The 21,517-nt window shown below is 35.0% G+C and overlaps 1 protein-coding gene across 4 annotated transcripts in view; it reads left to right on the top strand.

The window, feature by feature from the left end:
* The window catches only part of PRKG1 (protein kinase cGMP-dependent 1), a 1,319,235-nt gene that overhangs the window by 489,963 nt on the left and 807,755 nt on the right, over positions 1-21,517 (top strand). The gene's annotated exons all lie outside the window — the stretch shown is intronic.

Genomic DNA, 21,517 nt, shown 5'->3' with positions numbered 1-21,517 from the left:
AGTTAGAAGGAAAAAGATTTTTTTTAAAAAAATCTGCTTCCTGAGTAAGTATATAATGACTGTGTAACAAACAACTGAATTCAAAAGTCAACAATGTAAGGTTCATTGCATCTTTAGGCAAACGTGTGTATTTCATGTTTGAAAAGTCTTTCTGACACATTTTCCTGTGGTTGATTTCAGTCACAGATTACTTTGATTAGGTTTTTGTCATTAAAAAAATGTTATTGGCAAAATGACAAGTACATTGTGAATTTCAATTAGTTTTATCTGGATCTCATTGACTACTTTTTGTATTAGTTTTTTCCTTCAGAAGTATAGCATATAACTGAAAATACAACAATGAAGTTGGATTTAAAAAAACATAAGAATGCATGGCCAACTGGAGTCCCGGAAATTGTCTTACACGTCTTATTAGTGAATCACCTTTTTATTCATTGGATTCACTGTAACACCAATAGCAAATGGGCCCCTTTTAGGATGAGTCTTCCTTGGCATTTGATTCTTGATCTCTGAAAGCATAGGACTCTTTTGATTGATAGACGCTGCCATGTTTTTACTTCAAGTGATCATTCAATTACATAGCTCAAAGAGTGAGACTCAGTGAACCATAATAGAATCTGCCACAACTTTAACTTACTTAAAAAGAACCTTAACTATAGAAAGAATAGTCATGGCTCCGTTAAGTGAAACAATTTTTACAATCATGCTTCATTTTCATGAGAAATATATTCCTTTTAAGATAAAAAAGACCAGAATAGCATATTTTGATGATATCTCAGAATTATAAGTATTTTTTTGTTTTAAAGTATTTAAAATTTTTAAATATTTCGGGCTTGTACACTGCTTGATACTTTAATCTAATTGAAACTACAAAATTTCCAAAAGCCAACAGTTGGTAATAACATGGTAGTTAATCTTATGAAACATGGAATTTTTATTAAAGAAATATTTTAAATAGTTTATTTACATGAATTTTACAGCAAAGATTTTTAATAAAATGATTTGTTTGCTTCATAACATCAGTTTTCTTATTAGAGTTCTATATAATGATGTTCGTCTGCATTAACATCTATTGTACTCTGATTTGGCAAATTTAAATAGACACTATGAATCTAATTCAACAAGAAGAAACTAGATGTTGAATGCAAATTATAAGCCTAACTCTTTTGGGGTCAGAACATCCATCTTCAAAGAAAATGAGTAATGGGACATGTTCTTCTTTAACACAGACTCAGAGAAAGCTCAAGAATGCTTCTGTGCGTGTGTGTGTGTTTGTTTCTTCACAGTGCCTACTTAAGATACAAAGGTTGTGTTGACAAAAGAGCCTAGAGTTGGTGATGTGCAAATATATATCTGCATTTATAGGTACAGAGGTTTTGTGCATGAGTCAGAAACAATATCTGTGCGTAACTGTTTCTTCCAAATGTTTCATAAGCACTATGAAGTATGAATAATGATTCATTATTGTTTCAGGACTTTTTTGTCCTGCCACCCCTGCTATCCAGGGAGATTGTACTTGTGACTGTAGGCCTCAAGCACCATTTTTTTCTATATATTTGAATTAAACCTTCAGGCTGGATATGTTATGATTCTAATTAGATCACATTGTGGATGCTACTTTTACAAAATGACTACGTAATATAACTCCCAATGCTGTCTTATTCTTTACATGTGATAAAAACATGTCTTCAAATTTATTTGGTTTTTAAGATTCATTTATTTCGTAGTATTCAAGATTATATCAACTTGTCCATATTTTCCTGTCATCGTGTCATTTGGAGTATCAAATGACAAGAGTATTGACCATTTGGAGTATCATTCAAAATGGATTCATCCACTTGGGCGTAATAGTCTAATTCTGAGGGGAATAATTTTCTACACAATAGCTGACCAATCCTTGCTTCTTCTTTCTTACATACCTTGGCTTTTGACCTCCTTAACCCTAACATCACCCACTTTCCTTCATGATTGAAAATGTTGATGATCCTTTCTCTTTCTATTTTCCTTGATTAGCCAGAAAGTTATCTGACATCTTAATGCATTTTTATTTTCACAGTGGTAACTAAATCCTAGGTAGCATTCAATAGTTTTTCAATGTACATTACTTGTTTCCTGTTTAAGAGAGCAGTTTTTGCAATTGTATCGGGCTGTGAATAAATACATTTCAGTGACTTCACCAGCTAATGAATATGATCAGAACACCTGTGGTTTTTTTCTAAGCTTAGGTTATCAAGAAGTAGTTTTCTTATTAAAGCTCTAGATTGACATATGCTATAAAATATGATTATGAGCTTGTTCATAGTGATCCAACAGAAAGAAGCACCATGGTAGTTTGAAGCAAGCTCTTTGGTTTTCATCTGGGAAAAAATAAATTGGCATTCTTCTGAAAATTAATAACATTTATTTTCAGTGGTTACCACGATAGCACTAGGAGGAAGATCTGATAGCACCAGGAATAATATTTTTAAAAAATCAAAACCACAGTGATATAGAAAGAAAAAAGTCCTGGTATGATTCAGATCTATATTCATAGTCTGCTCCTGTCTTATAAAATAACTATTGATTTTTCCCTGAGGAATTAAGAAATAAAAATATATAAAATTAACATTATATTGGAAACAAAAATTTAACAACAGTCTTGAGTTTGTCCATGGCTTAAATAGCCTCAAATTTTCTTTATTAACTGTGCTCTGAAAATGGCCACTTTGTGTCTTTCCAATCACAAACATTCCCAATGGCATGGGGATGGGGAAAGAATCTCTCGTTATAGGTGGGTTTCCACAGCACCAATTAATGTTTTCAGTATTGTTTGATTTTTTTTAAACATTTTATCTAAATATTTTGAAATTGTATAGTGAAAGGAGTTTTACCATCCATTTTCAACCCCACAGGGGCAAGAATGTCTCACATGTTGTTTGAATACCCCTTACTTACTCAGTCCCCACACCTGGAAGCAGATCATTATCACGTTTTCCTAAGGTGTCACTCCCGGGTGTGATTTCACTTTTACTACCCTCACAGCTACAGCAATATCAATTTGCACTTACCCTGGGCCTTGCTTCTGTGCCCAAAGTTCTTCAAAATAACAAAAATGGAGAAGTTGAAGTTACTGGAAACCTAAAGGGAAAAGGTGTTTCATTTACAATGAGAGGGATTCAGTGACACATGTTGAACTCGAGTATTTTTGCCTGTAAACATTACATTGAAGCCCTACTTCTCTTACTTTGAGTTTCAGCTCAGAGTGCCTCCAGACCTTTGGTCGTGTACTATTCAAATGGTCTCATTCAACTAAACTCCAATGAAACCCAATAAAAAGCACTTTTCAGGAAAACATCTTGATGCCTGATCAATATAATCACCACAGAAAGTTATCTACAAAGAACATCTATGGTGGGTGTGGTAGATATTTTATGACATTACTTGGGCGAAATATCTGACTAATTATTTCTCCTTAAATTGTTAATAACAAGTATTTAATTTTTTTCTTTATTAAAATACTTCATGATTAATGCCAAAGAGCCTAAAAAGCCTACAAGAAATCTGGCAAATTGATGACTTTAATAATATCGGGTAAAAAGCTATTTTTCTGCCTTGGTTTGTATATTTGTAAGTTTACATACTCAAACTTTCCTAGGATATTAGTAAAGGGGAAGTTGACTAAGATATTTTACTAAGTGTCACAGACGTTTTAAGAACAAAGTTTAAAGGTCTGGAGTTTTCTGTTTATTTTTGTTTTTAAAATAAATTTGAGTCTGTGTAGTGAAATGGCTTTACATTCCCTTGCAGCTGTTTTAAGCATTACATTATTCAAACTGTATCAGAAAAATCTGCTGACTGTCAAAAACCTAAATGATGAATGAGAATTAAATAATAGGAGATTTGATTGAATTTTTTGCTGTAAATACTTTTACATGCTATAAAAATAATGCCTATACCTAATACATATGCTCTATATCTCATTCATCCACACTACGCTTTTTATTGGTAAAGGAACAAAAGACACGAATGCCAATTTTTACTGTTAATGAAAAGGAGTCATTGATGAAGTTCTTATAATAGCTGCAAACCTGGGAAATTTCTTAAGATGCCTAAACCAAGAAGTAAGCAATCAGATACTTTTTTAGAAAATATCATTGTAGAGCACCATGAAGTATTAGATTTATGATAAAGCCACATCCACACGTGAAAATGAAGCAACACTGTCCGTCAGCACAAACAATTACTAGAATACTGTTATTCCTGGGTTTTCGTGAGCACAAGTACCCAGGTACTGTCATGCTTGCTGTGCTATAGCAAAAGAGCAGAAGAGATAACTGGGCTAATGAGACAGTCTCTGTTCTGCCTTTGAGAGGTAAGTTAAAGAGAGGCATGTTTGCTTTCTCCCAGTTTAATACATGCTTTTTACCAAGAATCCTGAAAGAAGGGGAAAAGACACAAATTAAGTTTGGGCCAGTGATGAGTAGAAACATGACCCTGGTTGTGGAAGGGATAGTTAAGTGACTTCCCATGAATTTTATCATCGCGGACAATGAAGCAAACATAGTATATTTTGACAGCATCTTGGGGAAGTTGGTACACTTGTGTAGTGAGTTAATAAGACAATATTCTTCTTAGTAAAATTTTCATTGCATTTGTCTATTAAAGAATACTGTGAAATTAGTAACATAAATCCCATTGTTGTAATCCCTGAGAAATAAATTTCTTTAATAAAGGAATCAATTCACTAGGTATCAATGATGCTACATAACAGACTAACATGAACAAATATACATACAAAAGCCATGTTTTCATCTCATTTTTTTGTTGTTTAAGTAGATTAAAAATGAATTTCAGAGAAGAGGCAAACTATTATTGAACTATATTTTTTTCTACAGGTTGAGAAAATTTTTTTCCCTAGGCTTGAGGGAAACTGTTACAATCAAAGTGTATTTATAATTTATATATAACTACTTTCCCAAAAATTCATGTCCAATTTCTATATTGACCAGGCCTGGTAGATAGTCATATATTAGCGGTGCTTCTGAGGCAAAAGCTACCTCCCATAGTCAAAGAAAGGCCATAAACTTAATTGCTTCTGAAGGCTTGATCAACTATTCTCCCTCTCCTTCATTTAATTACTAAATCATTGAATACTTTGAATATTCTCTATGTCTAAAGAAGAGTCAGACTTTAGCTGATGAGGTGTTATGTTTTAAAGATCACAAGTAATTTACAAGGAAATCTAAACAATAGTCAAGAAACACTGATTTTTTTTTTTTTTAAGCTGTCTTTGTTATTTAATCCTGCAGAAGCAGCACTTTTCCCACAAAAACCTGCACCATAAGAAGCTCCCACACATGTAAAGCTTGAGTCAGTTTTTGGTAGAATGAATCTTCATTCATTCATTTAGCAATTTGCTTAGAGGCATTTTTAGTATTTATTCAACTGATTTGAAGAATAAAAAGCAAACTAGTAACATAGGCCAATACTGTACTTTCTGTAATTATTTTTCTTAAAGGAAACCTTCCTGCCTATAGGTCAGGGTCAGGATGAATTCCTAATGAATGTTTCCACAGTAACAATGAGTAATAAAAGCAGATAACATTTGAAGACTATGAACAACACATGAGGCTCAGAGCTTTAGGGATGGGTGGTGGTGTTACCCCCATTTTATTGCTAAAGCAAGTGAGACCTAAAGCAGTTAAGCAACTAGGCCCATGTTCATAACTAGTGAGAAGGAGGACCACAAGTCTGGCACTACTTTGCTGTATTGCTACTATCACAAGCTTTTAAATTTTGTCTGCAATGTTTCATTTTGCTTTTAAGCACCAGCTATAAGACTACTTCTATTGGTCTGAGGACTCCACTTTCACAAAAACTTATACAGCATGTTATGGTTTCAAAAATTTTTAAATATTAGCACATGGACCCATGTTAAGTACATCTGTTATAAAAGGATGAATTCTGTAACATAATGATGAGAAGGTCGTAAGTTTAACACCTTAGAGACATATAATGGGCAATCAGAACCTATTGCAGGATCTAGTTTTTGTAATGCGTTGAAACCCTTATGGATGTTTCATGAGATGAAACTTCATGGTTCAGTGTTTGAGACATTACTAAGTAGCTACATTTTTTTTTAACATAAAAAATGTTAGTAAATAAATTTCTTCAAAGGAGGAATTATGAAAATTTAAACAGCAGCTAAAGACAATCAATGAAGACTGGGAAAAAATTATTATTTTTTGTTATATAACAAAATAAAAGGATAAGGTGAGTCATGACAAGTGTGTTTGCCTTCATCTTCCCCTTCAATTTCCTCTGACTACTGAGGAAATGTAATCTTAGTACTTTATTGGTGATCTGAAAATCCCGTTCTGCTTATGAGATGTTCTTTGTTGACTAAATTTCTAAGTCATCATGATAATAATGCTTTATAATTTACAAACTGTCATCCCATGCATTATGTAATGTAATCTTCAAAATACCTCAATCTATTAGATGAAAGAGGTTGTCCCTGATTTTCCAGATGAGAAAATGCAGGCCAAGATCATGAGGTACATTACTGTAGTTCATTAACAGAGTCTCTGATGCAAATTTAGGTAGCAGTAATGTAAAGCCCTTGCTATAAGCACCTCTCCTTTACTCCTCCTGCTCCCCACCCCTATGTGTGGACTTCTGAATAAGGCTCTTAATATGCCTACTACCCATATCTAATGTATGAACTCTTGGTAAGGGAACTTCAAATGTTTACCCCAGTGTTTCTCAAAGTGTGGTCCCTGGAACAGCAGCAGCAGCGTCACCTAGACCCTCATTAGAAATGCAACATCTATGGCCCCTGCTCTACTGAATGGAAATTTTGGTGGTGGGTCACAGCTATCTGTGTGTAACAAGGCCTTCCAGGTAATGCCCCTATAGTTTGAGGACTGAACTACACCCTATAGGTGCCCAATTAGTGTTAACCTGCACATATGCATACTATCATGTTCATCAAATTGTCTATGTTGAGAAAATTAAAAGAACATTACAGACACTATAATAAGTAGTCAGTGTTATTGTTGGCATCATTGCAGCTTTTTTCTTGTTTTGTTGCTGTTGAGCAGAGATAATTTAAGGAAAGTTGCATTTTTCTTTTAAGGAGTAAAACACAGCCTTAGTAAAGAGTACCAGCTTTGTACATATTATTAACATATTCTTTTGAAGAATAGTGAGAAGTAAAATTAAAAGAAGAACAGATTGAGAGGGAGGGAAAAATTAAAAAATCATGGACTGTCGAGCCATGTTAACAAAAATCACTTTTAGATTTATTAAACTTGATGGCTAGGATGTTGGTAGAAAAACAGAACAAAGAAAAAGTTTCGTTTGATTTTTTGTTGTTCCTTTACCTGGTCATGAGGGTAGTTTGGATTAAGTGAAAACAAATGTGAATGGACATTTTTAAGAAAACAACTGAGTTGATAATGTCTTCATACGTTACAATGTCAAAATACATTTCTCACTAATGTATTAAGTTCAACCTTTTGTACTCATAGTGGAAAGGTCTTTGGTACTTTCCATAGGTGGCCATTGACTTAATTCATAGTGTGATCCAGGTAGTCTTAGGTGGGTTGCATAACTCTTTGCTTTCAATAGTTAGAAGATGAAAAGACATCCATATATCACAATTGAGAAAGAAATGGGAAGTTCTTTGGAATTGAGACCTGTAGCGATCTGAGACCTGCAGTATTGAAGGACACAGGCAAGGAGGTGAGCCAGTCAATATTTGCAGGAGTCCTGAAGAATTGAGTTTTCACTGTGAAGGTGACAATAGATCCTAGAGAGTAAATATTGACTTCTCAGAAGGCAGGTAAAAAAAGATTCAAGAAGCGATCTGGGGTAGCTGAACATTTTCCTTTAAAGCTAAGTATTCTTTACTACTTGTTTTCTCTAAAGGATAAACAGTCTGCCTCATTGATAAATACTCACTTTATACCCTCATAATTCCTTCCACTTCTAGAAGAGCAACACTTTATTGACCTGAAAGTGTGGTTGTCTGTAACCTTCTGAGTGGGATCAAACAGCATTGTTTAAATTATCTTCCTAAGTGGATTATTTGTTGTTGTTGCTTTATTTCTAAAGTAAAATTTCATAGAGTACTTCTGTCTATGAAGCTTATAAGAACAGACTTTTCTGGTTACACAATAAGGGAACAGCCTCCAGGAGCTCCATCCAGTTGCCCTAAATTCCCTTGCTATTCATTCCCTCTCATTCCTCCCCCTGGATTAAGTTCTTCTCTGGAATTTTTGAGTTCAGGTCAGGTAAAATAGTTTGAAGACCACTTTTCTAGTTGAATCCAGGGTTACTCTGAGTACCTAACTAATGATAATTCTTTGTCAACTGTATACTATGTACATGCCGCTTGGCTATGTGTAGAATCTCTAACCTTTCCAATAGTCCTGCACTTTAGGGATCGATACTGCAATTGCATAGGTGAGGTGACTAAGTTTTAAGGAGCTTCAGAAACTTCCTTAAGATCACACAACCTGGATTTCTAAACTATATCTCTCTCCTTGACAGTCACCAGCAAAACATTGAACTACATCATCTCAAATGTTGTTTTTCGCAGTTGATATATGAAAATTGAATTTTACATCTGCACTGTCATTTATCAAGAATTTCTAAGACTCATACCAAATTCATGTGAGGTACTGCTGAACCCTCTGGGGAACATCACTGAGAAAGGGGGCGTAGCCCTACAATTAAGATATTTATTATCTAGTTGGAGAGAAAGGAAAGACAGAAAGATTACAAGGAATTCTTGGCAAACTAGATCTAGAGAAATAGAGAAATTTGGAAGGAGAGAAAAATTATTCTGGACTAGCATGGACAGGTTTAGTGGAGGAGATAGAAACTGACCTGTGCCAAAATTAAAGAGAAAAATGGTTCCGAGCATTTGTGTCCGGAAGCATATTGCTTGGGTTCTCATCCTTTGCCACTTACTGGCTGTGTGTCCCTGGGAAAACAATTTAATGTTCCTGGGCCTCAGTTCTCTTACCTTCAAAATTGTAAGGACCCACCTTATGGCTGTGGCAAGGATTAAAGAAGGGAATGCCTGTGATGTGCCTAGCACAGAAACGAACATAATGCAGTCAATAAACACTTACTGTTCTGTATAAGTTGTTATCCTCACAGTTGATGCTATAAAAGCAAGAAATAATCCGGAAGGGAGTTGGAACTTTCATCATTTGCAGAACCTGAGGAACTAAGAGCACAATTTGAAACCCATAGATACAGAAGTATAAGAAAGAAGGGCCACGACAGAAGTATAAGAAAGAAGGGCCACGACCCAGAGACTAGAGGACCTGGCAGGATCCCAGACCCTAATTTTTTCGTCACAGCCCTTACTTGGGGAAGTTGGTTCATATGCATGCTTTGAATTAACTTGTACAAGAGGCACTGATGTCAAAACCAAACTTACAGGTAAGGATATAGGGGCAGAGATTGAATGACAGGCTGGGCATTGAATTCAATGCTTCTGTTTGGAGGTATGACTTTGGTCTGTGAAGAGGTAAAGGGTATTCATCTGTGTTGTCCCATAGTCCTGTTGCAATCACTTCTCTCCTGGCCAGATGTCTTAGGACTTCATGACAAGTGTTTGTGTATTTTGAGTCTGTGTGTACACAGACCTGAGGAGGCGCCAAGTATATCAAGGCTTTGGACAAATTACGAATAGATGGCTATTGAGCATGTCTTTAAAACAGTAACTATTTAAAAAAGTACTATTTCAGACAAATGACAAAAGTAGATTGTATCTTAAGATGCAGCCTGGAAATTCAAGACTTGCGGTGTTCAATTTATCTGTCTTCTTTAATTGCCTTAAGGAAGAACCTGAATCTATAATCACCACATTCCTTCTGGGTAAAGTTGCTGGTGATGGCCATAATTTTTATAAGAATGCAAAAACTGGCCCCCTAGATGATTCAAGCTACTTCTGGCCAAATCCTTGACCAGAAAGATAAAATTATATTGTATAATTTTATATCCTTAATTTATAGATAAAATCCTTTTATCTAAATTTTGAATTTACCAATTCCCAGTTTCCCTAAAACTATAGTGAACCAAGTTCTTGAAATTGCTCATATTCATTGCCTTTTATTGTCATTTAATACTGTGAGGCAAAAATCTATCAATTTAAGTGCAATTTGTCTCTGACACACACCAATAAAAGTTATCCGTGAAGCTTAAGCATAACATGAAACAGAGTGAGATACTGAAAAAAAAAAAAGTGGGATTCTCACCAATGTGAAATGGCCCAATCTATGTGGAGCCCAAAATGTAATACATGAAGTTTTGAGGCTACCAAATTATTAAAAGTTCAAAAGTAGAATTTCTGAAATGCTAAATATCTTCTGAAACTCAAATTTGAGTTGGAAGAGTTCTTAGACATAAAAAAATCAACTCCCTTTGTCTATTAGTTTCATGACTAATAAAAACAGAAATGAGCTCTAGATGTTTTGGGACTCTGTTTAAATACATCAAGATACCTTAAAAGTCTCAGAAGCAAAAAGAGAGAAAAAGAGAAAATACTAAATGAAAGATATAATCTTTTATTTACTCATTATCTGAATCTCCTACTGTGCTTTCTGTTTTTTCAATCAGAAAAACTTAGACCATGGACAACAGTAAACAATGATAAAAACAGCAGAATATTTTTCTGTATAGACTGTTTTCCTTATAATTATTTGAATGCCTTTTAAATTTTTTCATAATTTTCTGATCATAAAAGTAATGTGTTTATAAAATACATACGTGTAAAGATTTTAAAAATCACTTATAACCCCACTCCCATAAAAGAATACTTTCACATTTTGGCCTTCATTCTTTCTCTTCCTAAATATCTGAAAAGGGAAGATCATACTACTCCACTTTTTAATAATCATGTTCAGTTCTGAATATTAGTTGTTTCTTTATAGTTGGTAGGTGCTTTTGTTTTTCTTAAGGTTTTATTTTGGGTCAAAGTAGCTGGATTTTGTTTTCATTTTCCCTTTGAGCTTTTCACTTATATGATAATATTAGTGTGCTTTTTCTTCTACTCATCTTCCAATTTTTTTCAATTCATTTTTGCTATTAAAAAATGGTTTCTTTTCCACTCTTGATGTGCATGTTCTCATTAGTCCTTGCAACTTAATAACTTGAGCTAGAATATTAATACTTTGTATTCATGTTTCATGAATACTTTGAATTGGAAGCTGTTATGCATGCCCTTTGTTAACAGGGCTGATTAAATTGGGATAGCAAGTAGTGATGAGAGAATTGGTGTCTTTCTAAAGATATGTTCAACAGTAATACATGTCTGGTGGTTGACTTGGCATGCCTTCACAGCATTTGAATTTTAGGTTTCTCCCAATTTTTGTGATGACAGTCTGGCATTCTGTTTCAGGACTTAGATGTTTCACTCAGTTGAATTACCAGTAGCTTAAAACTTATGGAATAATTATGTTGATTGATTTTAATTGCTCAGCAGAGCCATCTCAAAAAAAAAAATTAAATGTTGGCAAGCTTGATTTATTTACGACTGTGTCATTAATGTCTCTGAGCACTAGTTAAGTAGGCACTAGATTTCTCTTCCAGATGAGATCTTAAGGCATATAAATTCATGGCATTTGGGTGAGCATATTTGCACTGCTTCTCCTATAAACTGATTCTCAATTATTATTGATGTTTGAGAAAAATGTGTTAGTCCCTGTGGTAAGCTACCCAGGAAAGTTTTCAAATTTTAAGGTACATTTCATAAACTGACACCCACAGTACAGGTAAGCTGTCTTCTGATATAATCTCTTTGCCAAAGGTGTTCTTATAAAGTAAACCATTTTATAACCATTTAGAATATTCCTATGCCTTATCTATAAGAAGTGTCCCTCTACTTAAACTCCTCGAGAGTGTAATTTAATCATACTTGACTTGTACGTTGGGTTCGTAATTAAAAATTGGTCCTTACTGTGTTCTCCATACCCTTTTCAGCGTTCTTCAGGAATCATCTTTGGAAGTAGAATGATGGTATTGTAGCTGAGATCACTTCCTTGGTACCTAAAAAAAAAAAAAGCTTAAAAGGTTGTGTAGGAGACCCATGGCTAACAGCCTTTTGGGTATTACCATGGTGAAGCAGCCGTGAACTTTGACTTTAGTACTGGTATTTAAAACCTTATAAAACACATTTTATTTTTAATAACAGTATTAAGCTCGTAGAGAATATTGCTAGAAAAGTACGGATAGGGGTTATTGATAATATGAGAAGATTTATAATGTTTTTGGCCTTAAAATTTTCTAAATAAATGTGGCCATGAGATGTAATGGACAGTCAAAAAGGATTAAGGAAAGATTTCAGAAGATATGTTAAGAAATATAAACATAAAAGCAAATTTAGCTAGGTATATGAGGGACTGGAGAATGGGGGAGGTGGTGGTGGTGGTGTGAGTCTAGGAAATACCAAAGCACAAAGCACATGGGTGTATCTACAAATAAAGGAAATCAAACAAAATATGAGCCATACGTATAATGTCTGCTGTATATGGCATTTAATGAAACTCGTACACAGTAGAATTAATCTATCTTTCTGAAAAAAGTCAATTTGCTATAAAGAAATGTTACTGAGAAAAAGAAAAATGAAGGAACTTTGACTGTTTCTTTAGCATGAGGCTATTTTACTCTTCAGTCCCTCCCTCCTTCCCTCCCTCCCTCCCTCCCTCCCTCCCTCCCTTCCTTCCTTCCTTGCTCTCTCTGTCTCTTTCTCTCTTTCTTTCTTACTCTGTCACCCAGGCTGGAGTACAGTGGCATGATCTCAGCTCACTGCAACCTCCATCTCACAGGTTAAAGCAATTCTCATGCCTCAGCTTCCCAAGTAGCTGGAATTACAGGTGCCCACCACCATGCCCAGCTAATTTTTGTATTTTTTTGTAAAGACAAGGTTTTGCCATATTGGCCAGGCTGATCTCGAACCCACGGCCTCAGGTGATCCGCCCTCCTCGGCCTCCCAAAGTGCTAGGATTATAGATGTGAGCCACCATGCCCGGCTAGACTCTTTGGTTCAATAGAATACATTATTTTAGTGTATATTAATTTAAAAATTCTTGTTAATTTTGGATTTATTTGAAATTTTAAATCCCAAGTAACTCATTATTGGCGTAATTCTATCAGCTTTTGCTTTTATTTCTCTTGTGAGAAATCATAGTAGCTTTGGAACTCACTAGTAATTGTAAAAAGGCTCATTTTTTTTTCTGTTAGTACTAATATCTTCTGCTTAGCATTTCAAGTGCCTCTTTAAAGAGTTAATGCACTTCATTATTTCACCTTGAAATGATTTTTAAGTATCTTAGCAAATTGTGAACAGAACGCCAAGCTCATTTGAATCACAGAAGCTTGCCCGCATTTAAAGACCTTTTTAAGAGGGGGTTATATATCACCATGATAATTTTTTTTTTAGTTCATGTACAATAATTCTGTCGTATAACTTGGAGGATAAATTAGCGTTTTCTACTCTGTACTTCGAAAGCATTATTAAATTCTTGGAAATAGTTTGAAAAAGAGGCACACATGATATATAAAGTGACATAAGGAATTGGAATGATTTCCCACCTTCCCTTTCAACCTTCCCTTACTCCAGTTCTTCCAGTACAAACTATTCACCTCCACAGACTGGGGAATAATGGCAAAAGGCATGGACTTTAAACTCAAGTATGAACGACATCTCTGTTGCTCGGGTATTTTTACCCTAAGTGAGTTATTTAACCCCTCTAAATTCAAATTTCTAAAATCAAACACTATGAGATTTAATAACTGATATGCAGTATTAAATAGATACTTAATGAATGTCTATACTTTTCCTTTTTTACAGAGCACAAGGTAGGTGAAAAAGAACAGACAGAAGGGATACAAACTGTGGAGGAGGAGAATCAAAACCACCTAAATGAATAGTGTTTTGTGTTCATTGGCTCTATCATGCCTCCTTATCCAGACTGCCACTGGCCTGGCTCACTAGGACTTTCCCCTCTCCCTTGAAGGGTAACAATGGCTTCTAGTCTTTTTCCCCTTACACCTACCCTGGACATGGATACTGAGTTAATCCTATTATTTTCTAACCTTTCTAAAGAGGTTTCTGTTTATATTGCTCACCTTGACTCCCCAAGCTGTGGTTTTAACCCCCATGGTTCTACTAGGCAAGGGAGCATGGTGGCAGAAGCATGGTCAGCCAGTCTGGGTTGAAGATTGAATATACTTTGGGCCTTAACAAGCAGCTTAACTTCTCTAAGCTTCAGTTTCAACATTCATGAAATAGGGATAATAAGGTATATTTCATGGGTAAGGCTTACATCAGGTAACATATGTCAAATGCAGAGTGTCATTCCAGATAAAATATGTAATCAATAAATCATGAAATCATGATTGTTACAATGGCTTCCTGTTCCAGGATAACCATTTTTAATTACCTCATAACTTGAAAAACAGAGATTTCTAAGGTTTCCTGAACCTTTTCTTTTCTTTCTTTCTTTCTTTTTTTTTTTTTTTTTGAGATGAAGTTTCGCTCTTGTTGCCCAGGCTGGAGTGCAGTGGCACAATCTCAGTTCACTGCAACCTCCACCTCCCGGGTTCAAGCAATTCTTCTGCATCAGTCTCCTGAGTAGCTGGAACTACAGGTGCCTGCCACCACGACTGGCTAATTTTTTGTATTTTTAGTAGAGACAGGGTTTCATTATGTTGGCCAGGCTAGTCTCGAACTCCTGACCTCAGTGATCCACATGACTCGGCCTCCCAAAGTGCTGGGATTACAGGCATGAGCCACTGCGCCCAGCCCCCTAAGCCATTTCTATTTTGGTGCCTTTATGCAGGGGTTTCTTTCCATTTAATGCCTTCCATGTAAAATTTCCTTTTACCCCATCTTTGACTATTATACTCACATCTACTTTTAGAAATCCCATTCAACTTCCTCCTCCTTTTTTCTAGTTCCTTTATTATTTGTATCTCATTCTGAATAGTGGAAATTTCTTCACTAATTTGTCAGGTCTTTATAGGTGTAGACTATGCCTTAATTAACTTTTTTCCACATTTCCACATTCCAGTTTTTCACATTTCTCAGGATACCTGTATTGAACCTGAAAGTTGGAGACAATACTTAGGAAATGAAGAGTTCAATATGTGACAGGCCTTCAAGGATGTTGATGTCTTAGAAGCTAAAATACTGATACCAAGGCATTCCTTCAACTAAACTATGAAGATTTCTTAGTGATGATATATTTGGAGTATTCATTACTATTTCATCAGGCTTTATAATACTCTTTTGCAGGGTTTCAAACAATCAGCAGGAAATATCTGCCAAAACCATGATGTTTTCATTTATACACTTAAGTTTTGACACTGCTTTTCAAAGATTCCCTCCTTTACCTTGACAGTTAGCTAATTTAGAAAACTAATAATCTAAGCAAATTCATAAGGCTTTTTTTCTGACACATGAAAATGGAGGAGGAGTAGCTGTGAAATAATTACTTCCTAAGCTTTGTTTTTATCTGATTCTACTAGTGACTCTGAAAATATTGTTGATGCATGAAATGATAGAGTTGAAGTAAATTTTGATGGATGAGCTGAATTAACTTGCTAATGATATAAAACCTTTATTTGGAGTAGTCTATAGCATGAAACAGGATTCACTAATATGGTTTCAACCTGCACTTGCCTTTTTGATGCCCTTTCATAGGGAATAGCGCGTGTGCCTTTACCTGAGCCCTATTAGCAGTTTCTGCATAATAAAAGCGATCGTTGTCTTTACTAAAGGCCATCGACCTTCTTCCCTATAATCTCAAAGAGAAATCCCACATTTATTTACTTTTTAAAAGACATTTTATCTTATTTTTAAATTTTGATCTATGTATTTGTGCATTTTGGGACCGGGTTATGAGACTGATTAATTTTTGTATTTTTGGTACAGATGGGATTTCAACATGTTGCCAAGGCTGGTCTCAAACTCCTAGGCTCAAGCGATAAACTTGCCTCAGCCTCCCAAAGTGCTGGGATTATAAACATGAGCTGCAGCACCTGGCCCCCACATTTATTGTCGTTGATCATTTTTAATGTATACTCTGTTTCAATCAAAGTTTTATTGAGCACCTACTATCTCTAAGCCCCCACGTGAGACTCACCACTTAAGGTAGACTTCCTCTACTAGTTAACCCTAGAGCGCTAAGAATGTGCCCTGTAAACATGTTCTTTAATTTGACTCAACAAAAAATTGCTTTTTAAATCTGAATTGTTATGCCTGAGTATTTTTTGCTTTGTACAGAAAGTCACAGTCAGCTTTTTCCTTCTTTTATTTATTTATTTATTTATTTATTATTATTATACTTTAGGTTTTAGGGTACATGTGCGCAATGTGCAGGTTAGTTACATATGTATACATGTGCCATGCTGGTGTGCTGCACCCACTAACTCGTCAATACTTGTGTTGCTGCTGTTGTTGTTCTGTTAAGTACCTCCAGATTCTATCTGGCAATATTTCTTCTTTCTTTTAAAAATAGAGATAATTACCACTGATTAGCAAAGAGATATATGTACTAATAATCTTAACTAGGTAGTTGCAAAATCCAAAACATTGAATACTAGGGAAATTTGAGCTTCAGGCTGTTCCAGGTTGTTAAGGAATAGGGCCAGAAGTTTTTTTCAACAAATAGAAAATCTAATACAAGCCTTTTGCTCAACATTTAAAATGAAGTTGAGTTTCTTAATACTGAGGTACCTTTTTAGCCATATTAGTAAATGCCAATTACCTTTTATTTTTATTTTTTAATAAAGAGTATGTAGTGTCCTGGTTATCCTCTTTACATTCTTGGTTAACTGTAGTTACACTGATAAATATCTGAAACAATTCCTTTGGAGTTCCAATTATTGGGAAGAAACTACTTGGAATTCTTCACAGGATAAGTGATTATCAAGGTTCCTACCTTGAACATTTTCCTGTTTTGAATAACAAATCTTCCGTGGAGGGTGGTTAGACAGAACTCATTTGCAGTAAGTGTCTGTGTACCCAATCTTGGAAATAATTAGATTGCTTTGTAGCATAGTTTCACAAGCCTCACTCAGTATATGGATTCTTAAATAAACAATAAGAAAATGATATTATGAAGAAAGACAGCCCATATACAAATCCCCTAGTATAATAAAAAGTGATTAAAGTCATTGTTCAAGAGAGACAAGATTCTTAAGCATCTACTTATGAGGCTCTACTAAAATTTTATATTGCTACTAAATATCAGAACATGTTAAATAACATTGTTTGCTTTTATTATTTTTTATACGTCATATAAGCTGGCAAAAAGCTTCTTTGGAAACAGAGGGGGCAAGACACTTTCTTGTCTTTGAGTACTGATTTGAGCTATGAGCTACATTCAGGAATTCTTATTAGGGTCATGTTACATCTTAAATGTGCTATAGTGTAGCAGCTTGCTAACAGTGTCAACTTATGTTCTTAGCGGCCATTCACACCTGTTGATGCACAGCAAGATAGACTCTCCCCAGCCAAGCTTCTCTATAGGCAACAGTTCTCATTAGAACAAGAAGTCTCTTTTCATCTCTTCATTTTATAAAGATGTTCGTTACCGTCATTTATCAATCTATCCCTCCAATTTCTTGAGGCCCCTCTCCAAAGTGTTTCCCTTCATCTTGTAATCATTAAGTACAGCATTATAAAATACATTATTATTATTTTTGTTTGCAATAAGAACACATACCAGAATATAGTATTGCTAACTGTAGGCACTATACTTTACAGTAGCTCTCTGGGACTTCTTCATTTTGTGTAACTGAAGCTTATGTCCCCTTTCACTGATTCCTCTCCATCCCCCTTTCCGCCATCCCCTGACAACTACCATTCCACCTCTACTTCTGTGAGTTTGACAATTTTAGATTCATCATACAAGTAGTATCTTGTAAATAAGAGAGCAGGATGAGACTTTGGAAGGTTATGGATAGGTTTATGGCAGAAATGTTGGTGATGGTTTCACAATTGTATACTTACTCCAAAGTCATCAAGTTGCATGTATTAGATATATACAACTTTTAGTATGTCAGGCTTACCTTAATAAAGTGGCTTTTAAAATACACTAAACTTTGCCAAAGGTTTGATTGGAGTGTGGCATTTCCATTCTTTCTGGCTTTTGAATGGCCCACATGTGAATAGCTCTCCACCTATTTTGAGTAATCTCAAAACCAAAATAGCTTTTTGGAGGAAAATCTTCCATTCCCTACTATTTGAGTTTCTCATTTAAGGACTAGCAAAGCTTTAACTTTTCAAGTGACTGCTGAGTAAGAAAATATTGAGCTTTCTTAGTATACTTTACCATCATTAATAATTTAGGGTTCGTTGGCTTGAAATAATATTTTGCTTATCTCACAAAAGGATTTTACCTTTTAAATCATTTAACTCAATTCACCAGTGCTTGCTATATTGTCACTCTGTAATTCCTAATTTCTACAGTGTGGTAGTTATTTTTTCTGAAGGATATTGTCCTTCAAGAGGTGATCTGTTGTCAAATTCCAATTAATATTCAGATTGCCACAGGCTTTTTCCTCTCTCTTTCACATTTGTTAAAGGGCATCACTAGATCTTGAGAGGGTATTAAAGAGCATTTGCTAGATGTAAAGAGTGCATACATCAATAACTCGACTTAGTAGGTTGAAAGGGGAAAAAGCAAAGTGTAGAGTTAAAAGTACATAAACCTTATAAATACTGCCAAGCCAGTAACACCTATTCAAGACATTAAAAGAAAATCTTATAGTATTGAGAATGTAAACCCTTAAAGCTTAGAAGTTCTAAGCTTCTGCATCTTGCAATTAAGAAAATAAGAATACATGTTTAAAATATGAATATTAATCTGACATAATTCTGCTAGAGGAGATTATATTAATAATTTACCAGGATATTTTGAGTTAGTATTTCTTTTGAGTGGGTACTCTTGGTATTTAACATTTACTAATATATAAGCATCTTGAAAACCAGAATTGTATTTACAAGTATGAACTCTATGGTTAAATAAATATTAAGGTAGCAATTAGTAAGGGTTAGAGACAAGATATAAAAACTCAGTAGGAAGTTGCGGTAGTTGAGGTGGATGTGGCCCCCCAGAAGCCCTACCTGCTGATGTTCACACCCTTGTATAATCCCTTTCCGTTGAGGATGGGCTGGACCTCATAACTTGCTTCTAATTTAGAGAATACAGAAAAAGAGAAGGAAGAGCCAGATTACTGAAAATGGGCCAAACAATGAAGAATATCTTAAGGAGTATGTCTCATCAATGGAGAAAAGGTAAGCCAAAAACACCCTGGACAACGAAGCTCATAATTTATTGGCATATAATTCCTCAGATCATATATCTGCCAGATAAAAGTACTGCAATTAGAAACACATTAGAAATCACTTTATGGCCGTTATCCTGAATATATACTCAAAAAGTGTTTTATTTCAGTTTCTAATGTTTGGAGACTGTAGAGAGATGATGACGAAGAAACAACTGAGGATTTCAACTATGTTAATATAGTTTTAAAAATAGACAATCAGCTTTTAAGAAGAAGTTCTACCACCATTTATTGAGTGCCTGTTTTCTACTATATATCAATAATACATGGTTCTAGGATTAAAATGAGACTACATTTTAATCAATAGAGTCAGTGGAAAAAAATAGTCATCATCTAATTCGAATTCTATATAACATGTATGATAAATGCCAAATCAGCTATGGCTGACTGGGTGACTGTGAGTCCAGCCCTAAATGTGTGAAATATTGACAGCAGGCTGAATGGTTTTCTAAAAATTCATTCTTATAGTTGTCATCCTTCTTTAATATATGGAAGTTGAGCTTTACATATAACATTTTAACGTGACAATTCTCTAGATGTACTTTGGTCATTCCAGGTTTTTAAATGGACTACAAGTTCTAATTCCTAACTAATGCTCTTAAAGAGCTTTTGGGTACAAGCTCAATCAATACAACAGTAGAAAGACATTTTAATAGAAGGTTCTTAGCATTGAAAGTGTGAAAACTCATTACATTTCAGGAATTAGATTTTCTTTCTGAATATAATTGGAATGGAAATATCTTATTTGGCTGATGACAGCACTATAAACCAGCTCTGTAGTAGACTTTGACATCCATATTTACTACTAGATAATGTTTGCACAGACCTTTAATTTGGCTTGAAATGTAATCGTGCCTAGATGTGTTTAACTAGGATCCTAATCTTTGAATCTACTATCCAATACTAAGTAGAGTGTGAACGCTATGTGGCATTAAAAATTTAAACACACACACATCATCTAGACAAACTAGATAATAAAAATATTTAACTGGGAGCCCCGCAGAGGGCTTTTGGTAGCTTAGATCTAGACTGGCTGTCTGCGTTCACCTTTTCTCTGGTTATCCCAGAGATTCAGGCTGCATTCTTCCTCTACTATTCATCCGTTTCAGGTTTTCTCTCTGATATGTCAAGAGTGGACTACAATCTCTTGTTTCCATCTCAGACAACAAGCACACAGGCCCTCTTCTTCTAGGATATTTCTACTAATCACTAAAGGAAAGTGGGATGCTAAAACAAAACAAAACAAAAAAACTGCCATCGGCAGGATGTCAAGGTATTAGAGTCATTCTGCTAACTCTATAGTTAGCAACATACATTGAAAAATTATTTGAATGTCTTTCTAGGCATTTTGCTAGGCATTGAATATATCTTATACAGATAAGAAACAGCTAGCCTTCAAAGACTTCACCATAGAATGTAAATAACACAGCAATTACAGCACAATGTGATAAGGGTGCAATAGAAAAGAAGAAAATATATGCTATCACAGGAACACAGAAGGTGGGAAATGATTAATCTGTAGGCAGACAGGATAGGCATGCCAGGTAGAGGAATTAGCATGAGCAGAAACATACAGGCAAGAAAGAACAGAATGAATTTTGGGATTTGAAGACCCCATGTTGAGCAATGAGGCACAGTGGGTAGGCATGAACTGCGAGATCACTGGTTCTCAAAATGTATTCCCCCAACTAGCAGCATCAGCATCACCTGCAAATTTATCAGAAATGCCAATTATCAGACCCCACCCAAGACTCCTGATTCAAAAAGGGTGATTTAACTAGCCTTTCAGGCAACTTCTGATCCACACTAAAGTTGAAAAACCACTGTTCTAGATTATGTCACACCCATAGACTGAAGTTCTTATTTTAAAGCCAGTAGATTTTTAAACAGGAAAATGACATGTGTTGGATTTGATATTTTTAAATCAAAAGAGCTGTCTGAAAGCAATGTGGAGAATAAATTAGTGCACATGTGATGAGAGGTGAGGGAATGGGATGGAGGGTAGGGAATAAAATTGGATGATGCTTAATAGGCTGTTGCAGTAATTCAGGTGAAAATAATGGGACATGAACTGAAGAGTTGTGATGAATAAGGATTTGAAAAATATTCAATAGCTAGTCATTTTCAGATTATTAAGAATGTTCTATGACCTATTTACTATAGT

This window comes from Pongo abelii, chromosome 8 (genome assembly GCF_028885655.2).
Source record: "Pongo abelii isolate AG06213 chromosome 8, NHGRI_mPonAbe1-v2.0_pri, whole genome shotgun sequence".
Lineage (NCBI taxonomy): Eukaryota > Metazoa > Chordata > Mammalia > Primates > Hominidae > Pongo > Pongo abelii.
The sequence above is the reverse complement of the archived record's forward strand: the minus strand, read 5'-3'. Positions and strand labels throughout refer to the sequence as shown.